Source organism: Culex pipiens, chromosome 3, assembly GCF_016801865.2.
Source record: "Culex pipiens pallens isolate TS chromosome 3, TS_CPP_V2, whole genome shotgun sequence".
Taxonomy (NCBI): Eukaryota; Metazoa; Arthropoda; class Insecta; order Diptera; family Culicidae; genus Culex; species Culex pipiens.
The window spans coordinates 153,814,187-153,836,009 of NC_068939.1; the positions used below are offsets into that span (position 1 = coordinate 153,814,187).

Below are 21,823 nucleotides of genomic sequence, written 5' to 3' on the forward strand. Positions count from 1 at the left end.
CTCTGTGGCGTGTACGTTTAATACAGTTTAGGTATTTCTACTTTCCAATCATACCGACTGTACTTTTACTCCATATGTACTCGTTACAACTTTTCGACACAAGTTCTGAAAAGTTCTACTTTTCAGCACGAAATAGGTGCTGAAAATTTGAAGTTTTCAGCACTTGTGTTGAAAAGTTGTGCTTTTCAATATTGTTTTGATTTTATCAGTTTAACTAATCAGATAGAAATTGACTTTAAATTCCATTTTAAGGGTGTTTTTTTAGGGTGTTTTTGAACTTGATTCGGTAAACCTCGTTAGATAAATGTTCGACTCGTGCTGAAAAAATCATCTATTTGCAACTTGTTGCATAATTTACTATTTAAAAATATTGTTTGATAACATTTTGATTCATTTTTTAAATCTCATTTTTTTTCAAAAAAAAGCTCGGGTAACCAGATTTTGCACTATATAAAATTAATCAACCATCGGATGAGGAAGTAAAATGTCGGTCCCGGCCTTGGTTGTTAGGCCGTTAAGTCATTCCGGGTGTAGGAGTCGTTTCCATGCCATAAGTACAAACAACAAACCAAACCAAGCCTACTCCGGTGGAATCGCTGGCGGCGGTTGGACTCGCAATCCGAAGGTCGTCAGTTCAAACACTGGGGTGGAAGGTTCCTTGGAGTAAAAAGAGGTTTGGGTGACCTCCCCATTCAAGCCTTCGGACTCCAAGGTTCGAGCAGAAACTTGCAATAGACACCACAAAAGACCCGGGGGTCGTTAATGTGGATGGTTTGATTTTTTGAAAATCAATAGATATAATAAATAAATTATTATTTACATGATATTTTTGGAATTAATCGTTTTGTAATAAAAGGTCAATAAAAATGGGAAAAAAGGTTGTGTTATCTGAAAAGTCAAAATCTTTAACTTTGCCGAAGACACCAAATCAACCAAACAATTGAAGAAAAAATAAATTAACTTATTTGAATCGTTACTAACTTTCTGGTATGGCTTTGGTCTCTAGGCCATCTTTGTAGAGCATTTAATTTACTATGAGATTATTTAAAAGGAAACAGGAAAAAAATCATTAATTCTATATTTTTTCCGGTTTTTTCATACTTCAGCCTCAAGTATCATTGGATAAATGCTATCCAATTTGGCTCATATTTGACTGAGAGGCTGAAAATATCCCACTGATTCATAAACAGTTTGTGAAGCTGACTTTTGAACGAAAGTCCCATATTCTGGACTGGAAAAAAGATTCATGGTGCATATGGCTTCTTTAGACAGAGACAATAAAATTAACATAAAAATAAAAAGGTATCAAAATGCAAAATTCAGAAGCACGAATAAAATGCCAAATTATGGAGAACTACTTACTATTTAAATGAAAACCATTGTAGAGTGACTTTTGAGTAAAAAAAGAGGATTTGGTAGTGAAGACATCTTTGATTTTTTTTCTTCTAATATTTAAAAATAAATATAAATGTGAATATTCAAGCTAATGTCACTTTTGCACTAAGTGTGTTCAGCAAAATCTTCTGAAAATTCAAAAATATATCTGTAATTCTTATGAATCAAATACATGGGTTACTTTCAATTAATCAAATCTGACTACATATTAGAAGCTTACTATCGAGCCCTCTATAACTCCTTAATTTCTTCGATTTATTGGTCAATACTGGCGCCCTCCCAAGAGGCCTGAATTTTCTTGCAATCCCAATCAATCGTTTAAATAAAGAACAACAACAAAATGCCCCATTTCCCCCCTCAATTGGGTCAACTTTAATGAATTTCGCTAACGACCAAGATCGAAACAACTGATTAGCGGTAAGATTAATTTGCGCAGCAATCAGCCACAAACGTTGTAAACAAACCACTTGCAACGCCAAATCGCGCAATCGGACAGACTGCCTGTCTCCTTTGCTGCCACACCGCGGTTGATAGGCTGCGCTCAAAGCGTGTGTTGATAGTAATTAATATTATTAGCTACGAAAATTATGAAATCCCACCGAGAGAGAGTGCAAGACGAGAGTAAAGTTTTTCCTCGCAGAACGTCAACGTCGTCGTCGTCGCGAAGTTTTGTTGACGATATGGCGTGTTGAGTGTGTAGTGTAGCTTACAGTCGGGTTGAGGTTAGGGTGGCTCCTGATCACAAACCCTAGCGTTCATATTTTAGAGCTGAACCACCCTATCGCGCTGATCTTGCCAAGGGTTAACTCGGACACGCGCGTGCACGCTCGGTACAGATTCGTTCGAAGCTGGGAATTAAAATAATTTTTGTTTACTATTGCTGGCTCGAAGCGTTCATGTGTTCAAAGGACGACGTGGTTGGAGGTTAGGAAAGGGGAAAACCGGACTCGACGCCGTGACGCCAAAGAACCAACGGTTCTTCGTGTAAAACTCACGCGAGCCTGCTAGAAGGCGTATGACCACTTAAGAGCCCTGGTTTGAGATTCAGCTCTTTGGTATTGTGGGCTTTTCATATTTTTTACTGGAAGGGATCGTTGATTGCCGTCCCTTGCACCGTGGACGGTGGCAAATTATTGCAAATTAGATTGTTGAAATATATTGGTAGCTAATTTAAAGATATGTTTTACGTCGCAGTTGAACTCACCAAAGTACATGTTTGTAGAACAAATGAGCAACTGTTGCAATTTGGTACCCCGCTCGTTACCGGAGCTACCAGAAGCCCGAATCTGTCGAAAGTTATCCCTGCGGGCACAGCTTCCTCCAACCTGGTGCTGTATCGATCAGAAACCAAAGCCCCGGAACAGATTCGATCTGGCAGGGCGTCAAATGGGTCATAATTTGACACGCTGCTTCTCTACGGGAGACTCTGAGTTGGCAAAGCTCGCCGAGACTGATTTAGAGCCCGGAAAGTAGGTCATAAAAAAGCTGCAAGAATGGGACACGGAACCCCCTCAAGGCTTTAATGGTATTAAATCCTTGAATCCACCCTCTCGTGAGAGGTTTTTTTTCAGCCTCCTCCTTTCAAAGTCTTTCTTTTCTTCAAAGAGTTCTTTTCCCCAGCAGTTCGACACAGTCGAATCCGAAACCAACCTCTCTGCGCACTTGCTACTTCAGATGTCCCCGGGGTACCCCTATTTTCAACGCCTCGTACGGTGAAATACGAGTCGAGCTGCTGCACTTGGACTTCATCTGAGGGATTTCTCGTTGGTCCTTGTTATCTTTGAGCGTACATCTTGAAGAAAGGTATTGCGTTTACAAAGTCTTCTAAAGAAATTGCCATCAGTCAGAAAGACATCCACTCGTCTTTAGGAGGATCAGTTCCAATTTCTTCCTCCCTCCATGGTGAAAACCGATGATGATGATGATGGACCACAACAACAACAACTCCAGTTCGGGAGCGGGGGTTGCTGTAAATTAGGCGAACGATTGTTGTGGGATGGTGCAGAGAACAGGTCCGGATTTTTTACGTCCTTTTTTTCGTTCGATGCATTCAACACCAAGTGAAAGGGGACCGAGGGACATGTGTTCTAGCTTAGATGTGTGAGTGCTTTCACCGGATACTTTTCTATCAAGGATCGTAAAAAAGAATGCTTAAGGAGTAAGTGCGAACAAAAAAGGGATTCCGGCTGTATTGTTGCACCTGTTTTCAGAGATAGGACTACAGTTTTATGATTTATTAGGTTCCATATCATTACGTTCCCTGAATTAGCAATCAATATTGAAAATGTTCAGACATCGCCACATAACTTGAAATCAAAGTCCAAACGCTTGCGGTGGCTAGTTGTGGCGGGGCAATCACAGCCAGTGTCAACAACGACGTTCACACGTGTCTACACGTGTTGCACTTGGTTGATATCTTCCCAGCTGTCAGTTCGCTATTGTCGAACAGCTTGTGAGATAACAAAGGGCGTGATAAATGTCCGCCACTTGGCTGTTGTTGTCGGACACGAGTTTGAAGACCAGTTGAAGAAATAAGTTTTGCCTTCCGGTTTAATTTCACAAATTTCTATAAATCTAAAAGAAATGCATAATTTACCTGCAATTCAGTAGTTTTATTTTATTTATTTTTTAAAGTTATACATTTTCTTTTATTTATCGGCGAGGTACTGAGTCAGAATTTAACATGTCATTTCAACTCAAAAGTATGTAAATATTTGCGTAACGTACTTAACTAACTTTATTATTCTAATTCCCAGCATAACTTATATAAGCCTACATCGATAAGGATGTAAATTTACACCATCTATATTATCCACTTTTCATTTCATTTCATTTCGTTTTTATAAGGTTGCTTTTACAATTACATTGGTGCAGTTGTTTATCTGAGCTGAGTTTTGGACTACCTTTCAACAGCTGATTTGTTCGAAATGAGGAGAGAGTTTACTGGTACTAAGGAGAACAAAATGGACAGAGAAGGAAAAAAATTGCAAAAATAACTTTTGAAATAGATAATCCACTTTTGAAAACATAAATTTGTATAAAATTAAATTGCTTAATAACCCCTAATTTCAAATAAGGAAATCATCATGTGAGTGAAAATTTGAAATTTACTTTTCAAAGTCTGTAAATTTTAGAAACCGGTACATTTCGCTGATAAGCGTTTTACTGAATGGACATTTCGCAAAAGAAAAAGACACCTAAACGACAGCTTTTTTTATTTTAGGAAAAAGTTTTTTAAATGATTGGAAATTTTGTGATATTTTTGGCTTAAAAATCTACAAAATCAAAAAATGATTTTTTTTAACAAAATGTTTGAACAGCCTTATTTTAAATGAATGCATAAACTCATTAAAATCATTCCCATATTAAAAATAAATAAACAAGCTGTTCGCTCAACAGCATATTCTTGGCATATTCCCAACAAAATCAGTTTTCACTTCCAAAAAAATCACAGAAGGATTGTAAAACTCTGCAGACTTATTTGGAAATTCCCAAACTTCAGATCATTAATTCGATGCCTCTGTGCTCTCCTGTACTAAGCTTGCCAATAGATTGATTGATTTATCAATTTACCAAATGACAAAAAATCACTCAATTTTTTATTTCAGAAAACTCTTCAACTTTGATTTCAAGGAACTGCTCATGGTTGAAACAAACAAAACCCCAAAGAAATAAATTAAATTCACTCTTTTTGAAACTTTCATATCTGCAGTTTTTTTTTTTTAATAGATCCAATAAACCAAATTTTCAGTTTTTGCATTTTGGGTGTTTTTTAATAACCCTGACTCAAGGCGGTTTCAAAAACACCCAAATAGCAAAAACTGTAAATTTGGTTTTTTGGACCTTTTAAAAAAAACTCCAGATATGTTCATAATGTACAAATGAAAAAAAAAACAAAGATTTCAAGAGAAAATATCTTTTAAAGAATGTTTTTCAAAAACCGCATGTTTTAAAAAAAAATCAAATTATTCGCTCTACAGCAGGGGTGACCAAAGTATGGCCCGCGGGCCAAACGTGGCCCGCGAGGTGATATTTTGTGGCCCGCGGACCCATTTTGAATGATCATTTAAAATGGCCCGTAGACCACTTGTAAAGTGATTTTATACTTTTTCAAAAATAAGGTTTATTTTAAACTTTTATATGCTTTTTTTATTTTTTGTTAATTAAAAAAACCTATTATTTATATTGTGATCCCCACTTTAGGATACAAATAATTTGTTCAAAAAATTTTATAATAAAAACGATTTCACACGTTTCAATATACGTGGAACTAGTAAATATCGTCAAAATGTTCATCAAACATTTTTGGAAATATTTTAAAAAACGTTCAAGTTTGACTTGGAATTCTGTAATGGTTGCAAAAATATAAGTTTTCTTCATTAATTTGCAAGCCATAATGACCCTTTTATGAACTGACCCTCAAATTTACATTGCACTTCAGGATTCGAACGTAGATAACGAATCTGATTCACTACCAACTGATTCAGGCAGACAAACGGACGATCAAGTTTGTTGCAAATATTTTACAAAGCTTTCGGAGCAAAAAAATATATTCAAAAAACTTTAAAAAATTAAACTTAAATGCAATCAGCTGAAATTTATTAAATATGCATTCCTTTGCATTCGAGCATGTTGGGGTTTACTAAAAATAATTTGAATTTTAGTGAATTTTCGATAAAATAAATAAATGTTTTTTCGCTAGATTGGTTTATTTTGTCGAATCTTATTTTTTTTTAAATGATTGCAGTTTAACTACGGAAGCTAAAATCATTTTCTTACAATTTTTTTCATTGAAATGTTGAAATTCTGTCTCTCAAAGATTTTTCATTAGCCACACTTTACTTATAGATATAATTACGCCGTTAGAAGAATTGTTCAACATGTAATGTAACCATTTTCGATACATAAAAAGAAAACTTTTTTTTTTGAAAATTTCGGCTAAAAACTTTTTTTTAAATACCTGAAACAATAAAATAAACAATACCGATAGAAAACCGTTATTTTGTGGTTTCTATTATTTTGAATTGACTTTTTTTAAATAACAGAAATTAAATCTTTTGAATTAAAATAGCGCAATTTATTTTTTTAAAACCTTTTTTGAAAATTTGGCCCGCAAGCTCATTTGAGCTTCAAATTTGGCCCGGCCTCCAAAAACTTTGAGCACCCCTGCTCTACAGCATTGCCTTGGCGTTCTCGATTGCGAGATTCCTACTCGAAACTAGGTGTCCGAAGGTTTGTTTGTTGAGGCAACTGCAAACCTCTTTTTACACCTTAGCTTCCATCCACCCCGGGATTCAAACTGACGACCTTTGGATTGGCAGTCCAAATGCCTACCAGCGACTACACCGAGGCAGGACCCAGGGAGACGACTCCTACACCTGGATTGAGCAAACGACCTAACCCTCTAGGTTAGACCGGGGCCAACATTTACTTCCCCATCCGACGGAAGGCGTAGTCAGACAAATCTCGTCTCGAAAAATGCCACCGGGACCGTCTGGGATCGAACCCAAGCCGACTGGGTGAGAGGCAACCACGCTTACCCCTACACCACGGTTCCCGGTTCATGTTTTTAAAAGAATGCTAAATCTCTGAAAAAATTTTGCAAACATGTTTTTTAAATTGCCCATTTTTCAAGGAACTATTCATGCTCGAAAGAGTGAAAAACACTTAAAAATAAATATCATCTATTTAAATAATGAAAAGATCATCTCGTACTTGAATGAATTCAAAATCCCACAGATTTTTTTTTTTTTTTTTGAAGAGACAACTTTTTTCAATGAACTAGTCATGTTGAGAACAATGCTAAAAATACACAAAAACATGCAAAAAAAATATTTTAAAAAAATGTTTAATCTAGCGTAAAAATATAACTGTTTATTTCTTCAACTACTGTTCATCTTTTGACGAGTATTTTTTTTAATAACTGAAAGTTGAGGTGAAATAACATTAAAAAAATGTAAATTATATGATGGAATTGTAAACTTTCGATTGAAACTCTGTTTTGCTGTTTAAAGTTATTTGCATTTAAGTGTGACTGAAAATATATAGCAATATCTCAGCTACTTTTGTACTGATTTTCAATTTAAAAAAATGAAACATAATTTGAATTTTCTCATCTGATTCTGAGTAAACATATTTTTAATTTTAAGTTCAATCCTAACATAAGGAAAAGCTATGAACAAGTGTTTTAGAATTTGGTAAATGTTATAACTAATTTCAAAAAAATAAATAAAACATTTTGCTCCAAATATCACATGATTTCAGTATTGTTCCGTGTTTTAACATTGAAAATCAGTCTAATAGCTGGAGAGAAATTGTTGCTTGTATATTGATCTCAATTTTGCATACACTTAAAAATCATCATAGCTCAAGAGATGGCATTTTTGGATATGGGTAATTCTCCGCCAACTCACACAGCAGTTGCCCCGATCCCTCTTAGATTTGCGTGAAACTTTGTCCTGAAGGGTTACTTTTGTCCCTGATCACGAATCCTAGGTCCGTTTTTTGATATCTCGTGACGGAGGAGAGGTACGACCCCTTTCATTTTTGAACATACAAAAAAGAGGTGTTTTCAATAATTTGCAGCCTGAACCGATGTTGAGATAGGGATTTGCTGTCTAAGAGAATTTTATGTAAAATTGGATTCACGATTTGATGACGTACTCGTAATTCTGAAAAACGTATTTTTTATTGAAAAAACACTAAAAAAGTTTTAAAAACTCCATTCCATTACTCGACTGTAAACAAAATTTGGAACATGTCATTTTAAGGGATATTTAATGTACTTATTGAATCTACATTTACCCAGAAGGGTAATCTTTTCATTTAGGGGTTTTGCAGGGTTTTTTAGAGTGTAACAATGTTCTACAAAGTTGTAGAGCAGACAATTACAAAAATGTAGATGTATAAACATAAGGGGTTTGCTTATAAACGTCACAAGTTTACGATTTTACGAAAAAAAAGGTTTGAAAAAGTTACTTTTTATTAAAAAAAAATTCTGCTGATTGGAGCATATTCAAGGAGCCCAAATCTATCAAACCTTGACAAAACTAAAGCGTCAAAAATGTCGAGTTGTGTAATGATTGTTTTACTCAATTGAAATTTTTGTTTAATAAATTGAAGTGAAAGGGTAAATTTTAAAAGGTAGCGTGAATTCTTCTTAAGTTTCCAAATTTAGAAGAAAAGTTTAGTTTTAAGAGAAACAAAAATAGGACAGAGTTTGTCGGTAATGAACAGTCGACTGATTATTTTGAGTCTTGTACATACTCAAAAGGCAGTTATTTGTTTGGATACAGAACTTGCCCTTCAATTGTCCCCGCTACATTTCAAACAAATAGTTTGTCAGTATGCTCTGATTCCACCTTTCAACTACATCACCCATGGCGGGAGGAGAACCCACCCTGCCAGGTCTTCAAACCCTTACAAGAGCTTGATTAGCGCATAATGGATGGTCATACCCGCGGTACAACCCCTGGTTCGTGGCCATCCTCTTCGACACTACACACCGGCCCGAACTGGTTTCTTTTTACACCACTTTTTGCACCTTCCCTGCGAAATACGAAACTGCATTTAAAGCCTCGGCCAGGTCACGAGGAAGTGCAGCGAGGGTGAGTGCATTTCTTGTGGAAGTCGCACCTCGCCTAGCAGCAGCAGCAGCAGTGTCAAGGCAAGGTTCGTTAGTTGCCACCTTCTGTCCCTGGCTCGAGGTGCCCCGCAGGCAATCATGATGTTGTGCTGCTGCCCGGGTTTCTTCTAAAACATGTGATTAATGACGCCTAGTGACAAGTTGGTTTCGCTGCATCATATACAGCTGGGTTTAGCTCTGTGCCACCAACGTACGCGGACATGTACGAACACATATATGTGTGTTTATTAGGTTATTGGGGAGGGTATCTTAGTCAGCTGATCCACAGTGGCACGGAAAGAAGCTCTTTTGAGTTGGTTGGTTACACACAGAAAAGAAAAACATAATTTTAAGAACTTCAACTTTTCCGTGTCGACCTGCTGCTTCAATGCATAGATCAATCTGTCGTTAAGCAGATTTCTTCTGCTGAGCCACTTCTCGGAACTCAATCTCACACAGACTCAACTAGTCTGATTGCTACACTCTGCAATCGCTAGTACACACTAGCTGCTCTCTAGGATTAATTATAACGAGTGCGCGGGTGAAGTTTTCAGATCCTCGCGAGATATCTCCCACTTCTACGCTCGCGTGTACGACGCAGAGAAAAGTGATTTTGGATTTACAAATTGCATACAACATCAGATCTTAAAGTTGCCGTTGGCGTAAGCTGATTTGCGTGATTGTCACGGCCCGGTGACACATTGGCTAGTTTTTGCTGCTACGTATCGCCCATATCGAGCAATAATGTGCACCTCGATTGAGAAATTTATGGTAGGCGATTGATTCAAAAGTACAGTCTGGTTTGACTGCAAACATGAATTGTGCAATTGGTGCAACTTTTTTTCTCTACTTTTGTGCAAACTATGCTGGACCCATTCTGATTTTGACAGAACAAATTAAGCTTCATTAGAACGGTGCAATGTTTGGCAGGGGGTTAGTGGATTAGTACGCGCAAAGGTGGGTGTCACTTCGCAGAACGCGAACAGTACTGATTGTGGCAATTAGTGTCGTGCGTGGACGAGAGCGTGGAGTAATTGAAGCGATTTCTTTTTTCAATGTGTTGAAATTGACAAATGAGAAGCTGGTTGATATCCGTTTTGTTTCTTGTTTCAACACTAAATGAGCAATTGCACATACTTTAAAATTTTTAAACGATCACATCTCATTCATTCATGTATCAATAGAGCAATTCTCTGAGATTTCGGTCATTCAATTTCATTTTGTATTTTTTAATCCGGCTGAAACTTTTTTGGTGCTTTCGGTATGCCCAAAGAAGCCATTTTGCATCATTAGTTCGTTCATATAATTTTTCATACAAATTTGTCAGCTGTCCATACAAAATAAATATGCGAAATTTCAAAAATCTGTATCTTTTGAAGGAATTTTTCATCGATTTGGTGTCTTCGGTTAAGTTTTAGGTATGGATATGAACTACACTGAAAAAAATTATGCACAGTAAAACTTTTTTTGTTAGTTTTTTATTTCACTTTTTGTCTCTTAAACTTGATTTGCAAAAAAAAAAACACTTTTTTTTAATTTTCTGATATGTTTTAAAGAACAACAAGTGCTAACTTTTTTTCAATTTCATTTATTTGATGTTAAATCGAATTTTCAATCAAAAAGTACTTGACTGAAATTTTGATAAAGTGCACCGTTTTCAAGTTAAGGCCATTTTTAGGTAACTTTTTAGAAAATAGTCTCACTTTTTCATTTTGACAAAGAACTTTGTCCTAAGGTTTCTATACTTGGTGTCAATCCAAAATTTTCGCGAAGCGAAAACGTTACGTGACGAATTCCCCTCTCGGCAAATTTCCCCTCTTTTTGGTGCACGCTGGTTGGATGAACGAACGTTTCCCAATCAGTCGATCGAGAGACGTGAGATTGATGTATCTAAAATCTCCCCCACTCCACCTCATAATTTTCGGATCGTCGACGAGCCAACAAAACTCGGCTCGGTCGGTCCCGAAAATTCATTCTATTGCTGGACGACGACGAGGACACATCAGAAGCAGATGGTTTGGTGGCCCGGTAGCAGACGGCCTGGAGGTCCGGGAGCAGATGGCTTGGAGGCAAGGACCAGCTAAGACATGCCGGTCGCGTGAGTCGATCATTGGAACTGGCCACCACCTGGAGTGGCCGGAGGCCCCGCGGATGTTCTGATGGGGGGACATTTGCCGGACCGTAAGAGTTGTGGCAATATGGGTATCAAACTTTATGGTTTTTGATACTGGGCATGAAATTTGACATTTCGGCAGTAGCGGCCACAATCCGGAGTGGCCGGAGGCCCCGGGGATGTTCCGATAAGGGGACATTTGCGGAACCATAAGAGTTGGGGCAATATGGGTATCAAACTTTATGGTTTTTGATACTGGGCATGAAATTTTACATTTCGGCAATAGTGGCCACAATCCGGAGTGGCCGGAGGCCCCGCGGATGTTCCGATGGGGGGACATTTGCCGGACCGTAAGAGTTGGGGCAATATGGGTATCAAACTTTATGGTTTTTGATACCGGACATGAAATTTGACATTTCGGCAGTAGTGACCACAATCCGGAGTGGCCGGAGGCCCCGGGGATGTTCCGATAAGGGGACATTTGCGGAACCATAACAGTTGGGGCAATATGGGTATCAAACTTTAGGGATTTTGATACTGGACATGAAATTTGACATTTTGGCAGTAGTGGCCACCACCTGGAGTGTCCGGAGGCCCCGGGGATGTTCCGATGGGGGGACATTTGCCGGACCGTAAGAGTTGGGGCAATATGGGTATCAAACTTTATGGTTTTTGATACCGGACATGAAATTTGACATTTTGGCAGTAGTGGCCACCACCTGGAGTGGCCGGAGGCCCCGGGGATGTTCCGATAAGGGGACATTTGCGGAACCATAAGAGTTGGGGCAATATGGGTATCAAACTTTAGGGATTTTGATACTGGACATGAAATTTGATGTTTCGGCAGTAGTGACCACAATCCGGAGTGGCCGGAGGCCCCGGGGATGTTCCGATGGGGGGACATTTGCCGAACCGTAAGAGTTGGGGCAATATGGGTATCAAACTTTATGGTTTTTGATACTGGACATGAAATTTGACATTTTGGCAGTAGTGGCCACCACCTGGAGTGGCCGGAGGCCCCGGGGATGTTCCAATAAGGGGACATTTGCGGAACCATAAGAGTTGGGGCAATATGGGTATCAAACTTAATGGTTTTTGATACCGGACATGAAATTTGACATTTCGGCAATAGTGACCACAATCCGGAGTGGCCGGAGGCCCCGGGGATGTTCCGATAAGGGGACATTTGCGGAACCATAAGAGTTGGGGCAATATGGGTATCAAACTTTATGGTTTTTGATACTGGATATGAAATTTGACATTTCGGCAGTAGTGGTCACAATCCGGAGTGGCCGGAGGCCCCGCGGATGTTCCGATGGGGGGACATTTGCCGGACCGTAAGAGTTGGGGCAATATGGGTATCAAACTTTATGGTTTTTGATACCGGACATGAAATTTGACATTTTGGCAGTAGTGGCCACAATCCGGAGTGGCCGGAGGCCCCGCGGATGTTCCGATGGGGGGACATTTGCCGGACCGTAAGAGTTGGGGCAATATGGGTATCAAACTTTATGGTTTTTGATACTGGATATGAAATTTGACATTTCGGCAGTAGTGGTCACCACCTGGAGTGTCCGGAGGCCCCGGGGATGTTCCGATGGGGGGACATTTGCCGGACCGTAAGAGTTGGGGAAATATGGGTATCAAACTTTATGGTTTTTGATACTGGGCATGAAATTTGACATTTCGGCAGTAGTGGACACAATCCGGAGTGGCCGGAGGCCCCGCGGATGTTCCGATGGGGGGACATTTGCCGAACCGTAAGAGTTGGGGCAATATGGGTATCAAACTTTATGGTTTTTGATACTGAACATGAAATTTGACATTTCGGCAGTAGTGGCCACCACCTGGAGTGTCCGGAGGCCCCGGGTATGTTCCGATGGGGGGACATTTGCCGGACCGTAAGAGTTGGGGCAATATGGGTATCAAACTTTATGGTTTTTGATACTGGGCATGAAATTTGACATTTCGGCAGTAGTGGCCACAATCCGGAGTGGCCGGAGGCCCCGCGGATGTTCCGATGGGGGGACATTTGCCGAACCGTAAGAGTTGGGGCAATATGGGTATCAAACTTTATGGTATTTGATACTGAACATGAAATTTGACATTTCGGCAGTAGTGGCCACAATCCGGAGTGTCCGGAGGCCCCGCAGATGTTCCGATGGGGGGACATTTTCTGGACCGTAAGAGTTAGGGCAATATGGGTATCAAACTTAATGGTTTCGATACCGGACATTAAATTTGACATTTTGGCAGTAGTGGCCACAATCCGGAGTGGCCGGAGGCCCCGCAGATGTTCCGATGGGGGGACATTTGCTGGACCGTAAGAGTTGGGGCAATATGGGTATCAAACCTAATGGTTTTTGATACCGGATATGAAATTTGACATTTTGGCAGTAGTGGCCACAATCCGAAGTGGCCGGAGGCCCCGGGGATTTTCCGATGAGGGGACATTTGCCGGAACGTAAGAGTTGGGGCAATATGGGTATCAAACTTAATGATTTTTGATACTGGAAATAAAAAGTTGCATTTGGCCATTATCTGAAATTAAGCAGTTAAAATATGCTAATGCTAAGCAGTTAAAATATATTGCGTATTAGGCAGGAAGTAATAAATAGACTACTGCAATGCACATTTTTTTGTGCCACTGTGAAAATCTGTTTCTGGAAATTTAGAATAACTATCTCGTAATCATTAAGAGCCCTGTAAAGGGTAGTTTTTAATGTCTGCTGTTCAAATTTCCTTTACTGCCGCCGATTGCTTGCAACAGCCTTGCAAAAACATTCCCGCATCTTGGTAACTTTCGAGTGGTGAAGGAAAGTAAATTGATTTCACTTCGATTTCTATTTCAGCTCCACTTGCAATTTCCGTCCCCTTAGTTCGATAGGACGGTTATTATAAGGGGGGAATTTGGACCGGACATTCTAATCGAAAATTTCAACAATCATCTTGCAAAGTTCTTTGTCATACTGGTCATGTGTAACATAACCACCTGCACCTTTTTTTTAAATTACTGCACATGTTTGCCCACTTTTGAAAAAAAAAAAATATTTTTGAATAGTTGAGAAAATTCTCTATATTTTGCTTTTTTGAACTTTGTTGATACGACCCTTAGTTGCTGGTGATTGTGGTAATCGAATAATAGCATCATTAGTGCGCTGGAAGTGGGGACGCGAATCGTGATTATTCAGGTTAATTTTTTTGTGTGCTTTTGTGTCGCTGTTCGTATGGGGTGAGTGCGTTATTTGTAAAGGTGGTGTAAAAAATATTCGGAGTGAAAAGTGATTTTTTTTTTTTTTGTGTGTTTTTGGTCATAAATTGTGTGTGTCTTAATTTATAAGAAGATTACCCTCTGAAAATGCAGCGTCATCAGTGCTTAATTGGCAAAGGGAGCGCGTGGTCGTAAAAAATATTCGGAGTGAAAAGTGATTTTTTTTGTGATTTTCAAAGCCCTTCCTATATCATTGTTGATCGGAAGGCACGGCGTCGGGTGGGTTGTGTTTAAATTTATCGAGGTTTTATTTATTTGCGGTGAAATTCTATATCATGATCCAAAGACGCACTGACAATTTGGATCGTTGAGTTAATAGTGGAGCAAAATAACTGTGTGTGAGTGATTTTGTGTGTTAATCAGAAAGACCTTCCCATAGCATCGTTGCTCGGAAGGCTCGCCGACGGGTCTATTATGAAAGTCCTCCCCATAGCGTCGTAGCTCGGGAGGCATCGAAAAGCCAATACCTTATCCTACTAACCCAAAAAAAAATTAATCATGTGATGCTTGAAGGAGATGCTGTGGATTCAACGGTCTCAAGCGGTATCAACAAGTATATAGCGAAAAACTATGTGCTTGATGAGTCTGCAACTTCAAATATCGGACTAACATTCCTCCCTTTCGTTGAACTGCAGGCTTCTTGGGAGGGCGCCGGTATTGACTAATAAAGTAGAGATCTTCAGAGGTTAAACAGTGAACGGATTGTTGGCTCCCACTGATCATTTTTGATTCATTGTTTAACTTCAGCTGATCTGTCAATAACGGAGTAGCAGCTCATTGGCAGTCAACCATGCTCATGCTCATGCTCATGCTCATGCTCATACGACCCTTAGTTGCTGAGATATTGCCATGCAAAGGTTAAAAAACAGGATAATTGATGTTTTCCAAGTCTCACCCAAACAACCCACCATTTTCTAACGTCGATATCTCAGCAACCAATGTTCCAATTTACAATGTTAAAATATAAAGTATCTGTGAAAATCTCTTCGAAAAAATATTTTAAATTTCTTGAATCAAGACAAACATTTCAAAAGTGCCAAATATTTAATAAAACGCCCTTTTAAAATGTTAGTCTCAGTTTATTTTTTTTTATATTTTTTTCGGTAAGATCGGAAAATTTAACGAATGTTTCATATTTTAACATTGTAAATCGGACCATTAGTTGCTGATCTATCGACGTTAGAAAATGGTGGGTTGTTTGGGTGAGACTTGGAAAACATCAATTTTCCTGTTTTTTAACCTTTGCATGGCAATATCTCAGCAACTAAGGGTCGTATCAACAAAGTTCAAAAAAGCAAAGTATAGAGAATTTTCTTAGCCTTTCAAAAATATTTTTTTAAAGTGGGCAAACATGGGCACTAATTTAAAAAAAATGAATAGCTGCGAATATTTTTAAAAAAGTTACCTAAAACTGGCAATAACTTGAAAACGGTGCACTTTATCAAAATTTCACAAAAGTATTTTTTGATTGCAAATTGGATTTTACATCGAAAAATGAAGTTGAAAAATTTTGCGACCAAAATTTTTTTTATGCCAATTTTTTTGAGAAAATCAGTATTGATTCGAAAATTCATAACTCGGTCAAAGATTTTTTGCACAACCTGAAAATTTCTGAAAATTTGGCATATTATGTCCCCTTAAACATATAAAAAAAGTTTTTTTTTGCAAATCAAGTTTTAGTGACAAAAAATTAAATAAAAAATCAACAAGAAAATTTTACCTTGTATCATTTTTTTGCAGAGTAGTCCGTATCCATACCTACAACTTTGCCAGAGATACCAAATCGATCAAAAAATTCCTTCAAAAGATACAGATTTTTGAATTTTCACACATCGTTTTAGTATGGACAGCTGCCAAATTTGTATGGAAAATTATATGGACAAACTAATGATGCAAAATGGCTTCTTTGGGCATACCGAAGGCACCAAAAAAGTTTCAGTCGGATTAAAAAATACAAAAAAAAAATCGAATGACCGAAATCTGTGAGAACTGCTCAGATACACTTTTTCTTACATTTACACACAAAAACTGGAATAACAAGCCATATTTTCAACATTTGACTGAAAAAAGTGTTTTGAGATGCATTTTTCACAAGTTCTGTAGTTTTGCAAGTCTTATTTTTTATGTAAGATTTAACAAAAACAAAAATTTTAGCTAAAAAATAACTTTTTGCGGTCTGTGCAACGACAATTTTAAAAATAACCCAATCATGCTAAAAATAATTCTAAATACAGGAAAATGCATGTAAAATTGATTTCAGCTAACTGCACTCAAGTTTCCATTGAATCTTTGATTTTTTTTGAAAAAAAAATCTCGACGATTTTTTGGGCCAATTTTGGAGGAAAGAGACAAAACCTTCAAAGATTATTTGTTAGGTTTATCGATATTGAGCAGTTCTCTAGGATTTCGGTCATTCGATTTTTTTTGTATTTTTTAATCCGACTGAAACTTTTTTGGTGCCTTCGGTATGCCCAAAGAAGCCATTTTGCATCATTAGTTTGTCCTTATAATTTTCCATACAAATTCGGCAGCTGTCCATACAAAAATGATGTATGAAAATTCAAAAATCTGTATCTTTTGAAGGAATTTTTTGATCGATTTGGTGTCTTCGGCAAAGTTGTAGGTATGGATACGGACTACACTGGAAAAAAATAATACACGGTAAACAAAATTTGGTGATTTTTTTATTTAACTTTTTATCACTAAAACTTGATTTACAAAAAAACACTATTTTTAATTTTTTTTATTTTTTGATATGTTTTAGAAGGCATAAAATGCCAACTTTTCAGAAATTTCCAGGTTGTGCAAAAAATCACTGACCGAGTTATGAATTTTTTAATCAATACTGATTTTTTCAAAAAATCGAAATTTTGGTCGTAAAAATTTTTCAACTTCATTTTTCGATGTAAAATCAAATTTGCAATCAAAAAGTACTTTACTGAAATTTTGATAAAGTGCACCGTTTTCAAGTTATAGCCATATTTAAGTGACTTTTTTGAAAATAGTCGCAGTTTTTCATTTTTTTAAATTAGTGCACATGTTTGCCCAGTTTTGAAAAAAATATTTTTGAAAAGCTGAGAAAATTCTCTATATTTTGCTTATTTGGACTTTGTTGATACGACCTTTAGTTGCTGAGATATTGCAATGCAAAGGTTTAAAAACAGGAAAATTGATGTTTTCTAAGTTTCACCCAAACAACCCACCATTTTCTATCGTCAATATCTCAGCAACTAATGGTCCGATTTTCAATGTTAATATATGAAACATTTGTGAAATTTTCCGATCTCTTCGAAAAAAATATTTTTGGAATTTTCAAATCAAGACTAACATTTCACAAAGGCCAAACATTCAATATTACGCCCTTTTAAAATGTTTGTCTTGATTTGAAAATTCCAAAAATATTTTTTTCGAAAAGATCGGAAAATTTCACAATTGTTTCATATATTAACATTGAAAATCGGACCATTAGTTGCTGAGATATTGACGATAGAAAATGGTGGGTTGTTTGGGTGAAACTTAGAAAACATCAATTTTCCTGTTTTTAAACCTTTGCATTGCAATATCTCAGCAACTAAAGGTCGTATCAACATAGTCCGAATAAGCAAAATATAGAGAATTTTCTCAGCTTTTCAAAAATATTTTTTTCAAAACTGGGCAAACATGTGCACTAATTTAAAAAAATGAAAAACTGCGACTATTTTCAAAAAAGTCACTTAAATATGGCTATAACTTGAAAACGGTGCACTTTATCAAAATTTTAGTAAAGTACTTTTTGATTGCAAATTTGATTTTACATCGAAAAATGAAGTTGAAAAATTTTTACGACCAAAATTTCGATTTTTTGAAAAAATCAGTATTGATTAAAAAATTCATAACTCGGTCAGTGATTTTTTGCACAACCTGGAAATTTCTGAAAAGTTGGCATTTTATGTCTTCTAAAACATATCAAAAAATAAAAAAAATTAAAAATAGTGTTTTTTTGTAAATCAAGTTTTAGTGATAAAAAGTTAAATAAAAAAATCACCAATTTTTTTTTTACCGTGTATTATTTTTTCCAGTGTAGTCCGTATCCATACCTACAACTTTGCCGAAGACACCAAATCGATCAAAAAATTCCTTCAAAAGATACAGATTTTTGAATTTTCATACATCATTTTTGTATGGACAGCTGCCGAATTTGTATGGAAAATTATATGGACAAACTAATGATGCAAAATGGCTTCTTTGGGCATACCGAAGGCACCAAAAAAGTTTCAGCCGGATTAAAAAATACAAAAATAAAAATTGAAGAAAAAAGACCGATTTCGTAGAGAATTGCTCTATTACTTACCAACATCGGAGTTTTTTTGTTTTACAGGTTAAAATTAATTAAAGTCATGATAAATTTGGCAAAATTTATTAAAAACTATTCGGAAATTTCGGTAAAATTATGATAAATTGAAATCAAATATTGCAAATGAAAATCATTCTTAAATAAAAACAAATATTTTGCGTTAGTCAACTGTGTCAAAGCTTTGCCAAAAAATAACCTTTGTTAATTAAAGCCGTGATTATCAACTGGACCGTGATTATCAACTTTGAACTGCAAGAATACCGTCTCGATGGAGTCGCTGGTGGCGGTTGGATTCACAAGCCAAAGGGCGCCATTTCGAATCCCGGGAAGATTGGAAATTTAGGTGTAAAAAGAGGTTTGCAATTGCCTCAACAATCAAGCCTTCGGACATTTAGTTTCGAGTAGGAATCTCGCAATTTGAATTTTTTTCTTTGGATTTTTTGTATGCAATTTTATCTCATGATTTATTCCTCAGACTTGCTTGATGACAATTACATAAAAATTACATAACAGAAAATAAAATTGTTTAAAATGAGGTTCTGAATTAAGTAAAAAATAATGAATTAAAATAAATTTGTCATTATAGGGTAAGTACTTTAAATAACGTTTATTTCACACTAATCTTGTCCACAACTAATAATAATGTCTGATCCAAACACCACTTACAAAATCAAAAAAATCAAACCATCCACATTAACGACCCCCGGGTCTTTTGTGGTCTCTATTGCAAGTTTCTGCTCGAACCTAGGAGTCCGAAGGCTTGAATGGGGAGAGCACCCAAACCTCTTTTTACTCCAAGGAACCTTCCACCCCAGTGTTTGAACTGACGACCTTTGGATTGCGAGTCCAACCGCCGCCAGCAATTCCACCGGCGTAGGCTTGGTTTGGTGTGTTGTTTGTACTTATGGCATGGAGACAACTCCTACACCTGGAATGACTTAACGGCCTAACAACCAAGACCGGGACCGACATTTTACTTCCTCATCCGATGGAAGGTTGCAGCAGATGGGAATCGAACCCAAACACCAAACACCACTTACATCAATCGTTAATTCACTGCATTTATAATCCCTCTTTCTTACATTGTTTCTCAATTTAAAGTTGCCTCAATCCTTACGCTTTTTCTCTTCATCTTTTTCTTTCCTTTCAGGTAAGTGTTTATATCCTCCAGCAACCGGTGTTCCCTCTCCAATATCTGCAAACTGCTTCGACGGAGCTTTAGAACGTCGTCGCACCCACACCCCCTAGCAGACCATCGCGCAAAGTTCTTGCGCAACATTAATTAACATCTCAACCCACGCACCTCTCAAACACTACCGCTGAACGTGGAGTGCTGCGATGCTCTTAAGTGGACAATCATTCTTTCGAACAGAACCGACCAAAATCTCCTCCCCGGTACCGTTTTGGCCAGTTTGACCAGCAACTAAGCGGGGCCCTAAGTGTTGGCCATAAATCTGCAAGTGTCCAACGGCAGCGCGTCTGGCGTGGTCCAGAGGGGTTTTTTTTTTTGTGGCCACTGCAGATGCGGTCGTGGAACGGCCCGAAAGACCAGCTTGGACGATGAACCAGTCCAGGCCGTTAAACCCTTGACTTTAGTGCGCGACGACGACAGTCATAAAGGGACCGTTTGTGGGCAGGTGAGCGGCGTGTCGAAAGCTATTGCAACGTTCCATCAGTTTACCTTAAAATCTCATTCTCGACGCACCGTCATCAGCTGAGAAAACGTTCGTCGTCGTTCGCGAACAGAACCTTCTCCCGAGAGGCTCGTAAAATCCGCGCCAAAAACCAGTTTGCTTTAAACTGGCTTCCCCGGTAAAGTATAGTGGGCACAACACGGTTCCCTCCCTGACCCTCCTGCCAGGGACTCCATTAGGTTGGCCGCGCGAGGAAACTCGTTAGAACCCGTAGTCGCGCGCTGCAAACTTCTAGAATCACGATCTCTGCTTCTATATCCTAGGCTGCAGAGTGCCTAAGCCTTCAGCTCCTAGGCCCTGCATCATGATCTACTGCTGCTGCAACTGTGTAACGCTGTTGTTGTGAGTGTCTTGGAATAGGGGAAGGAGACTTAATAATATAAAAATCCTTGCTTTATATTTATAAGTATTTAAATTTTCTTACATACCGTAATACTCAGAGGTTTTTTCAATGACGACCAGTATTTCCAGAAAATTCAAATTTCGTACATTTTGAAAGAATTCACTGTAAGCTTTTGGTTGGGCTCAACAATTAAAGATAGGGAAAAAATATTTTTTGCAATATTGGGGACGAAAAGCAATTTTATAGACGATTTCCTATAAAAAAAGCTAAACAATCCACTTTAACGACCCCCGGGTCTTTTGTGGTTCCTGTTGCAAGTTTTTGCTCATTGCTAGGCGTCCGAAGGTTATGTGCGTTTTACTTCCCCACCTGATAGAAGGCTAGGAGGATAAGGCAGGAATCTAACTCGCGCTCTATAGCAACTTAGGGATCGACGAGACGATTTTCTATAAATTAGTTCAATTTAAGATGCTCAAATCGTGTTTATGCCTTCCTCTCTAAAAGGCTTTAAAACGACCAAAAAGAAAATTACTGAAATTACAATCCATGGTTGAACATATTTGAAAAAAAAACATGTTAAACTGCCTTTTACACCAAATTAGTTGTATTACTATCATAAGATTCCGAATTATTTAAGTACACCAAAACCAGTGTTGGTATTCTCGCGAGAAAATTCCTATCCCTCGAGCTCTCGCTGCGAGTCTTGAGCTGCCGAGAGAAACTCACCGATTGCCCGTGCTCTCCTCCGCTCGCGAACGGGCTTTCTCGCGAGCCAGAATTGCCCGTTCGCGAGAAGTTGTACGTTTTTGAAACGAACAAAAAACAACACAGCAATTGAAGTTACCATCGCCTGGTTCGCATTCATAAGCCTGATAAACAAATTGGTAGCTTGGGACGAACGGCTAGCACGAGGCGCTCGCGAGCGCTCGCGGCGGGAGCGAGAAGGTGGATGAAAATGCGAGCGCGAGCGAGAAGGGAAAAGAACAACAACTTTTGTCCCTCGCTCGTGAGCGAGAAATGCTTTCCTTCTTCTCGCTCGAATTCCAACAC

The 21,823-nt window shown here is 38.0% G+C and overlaps 1 protein-coding gene across 1 annotated transcript in view; it reads left to right on the plus strand.

The window, feature by feature from the left end:
- Positions 1-21,823, plus strand: part of LOC120416974 (cell death protein hid) — a 134,902-nt gene that overhangs the window by 65,650 nt on the left and 47,429 nt on the right. The window lies entirely within an intron of this gene.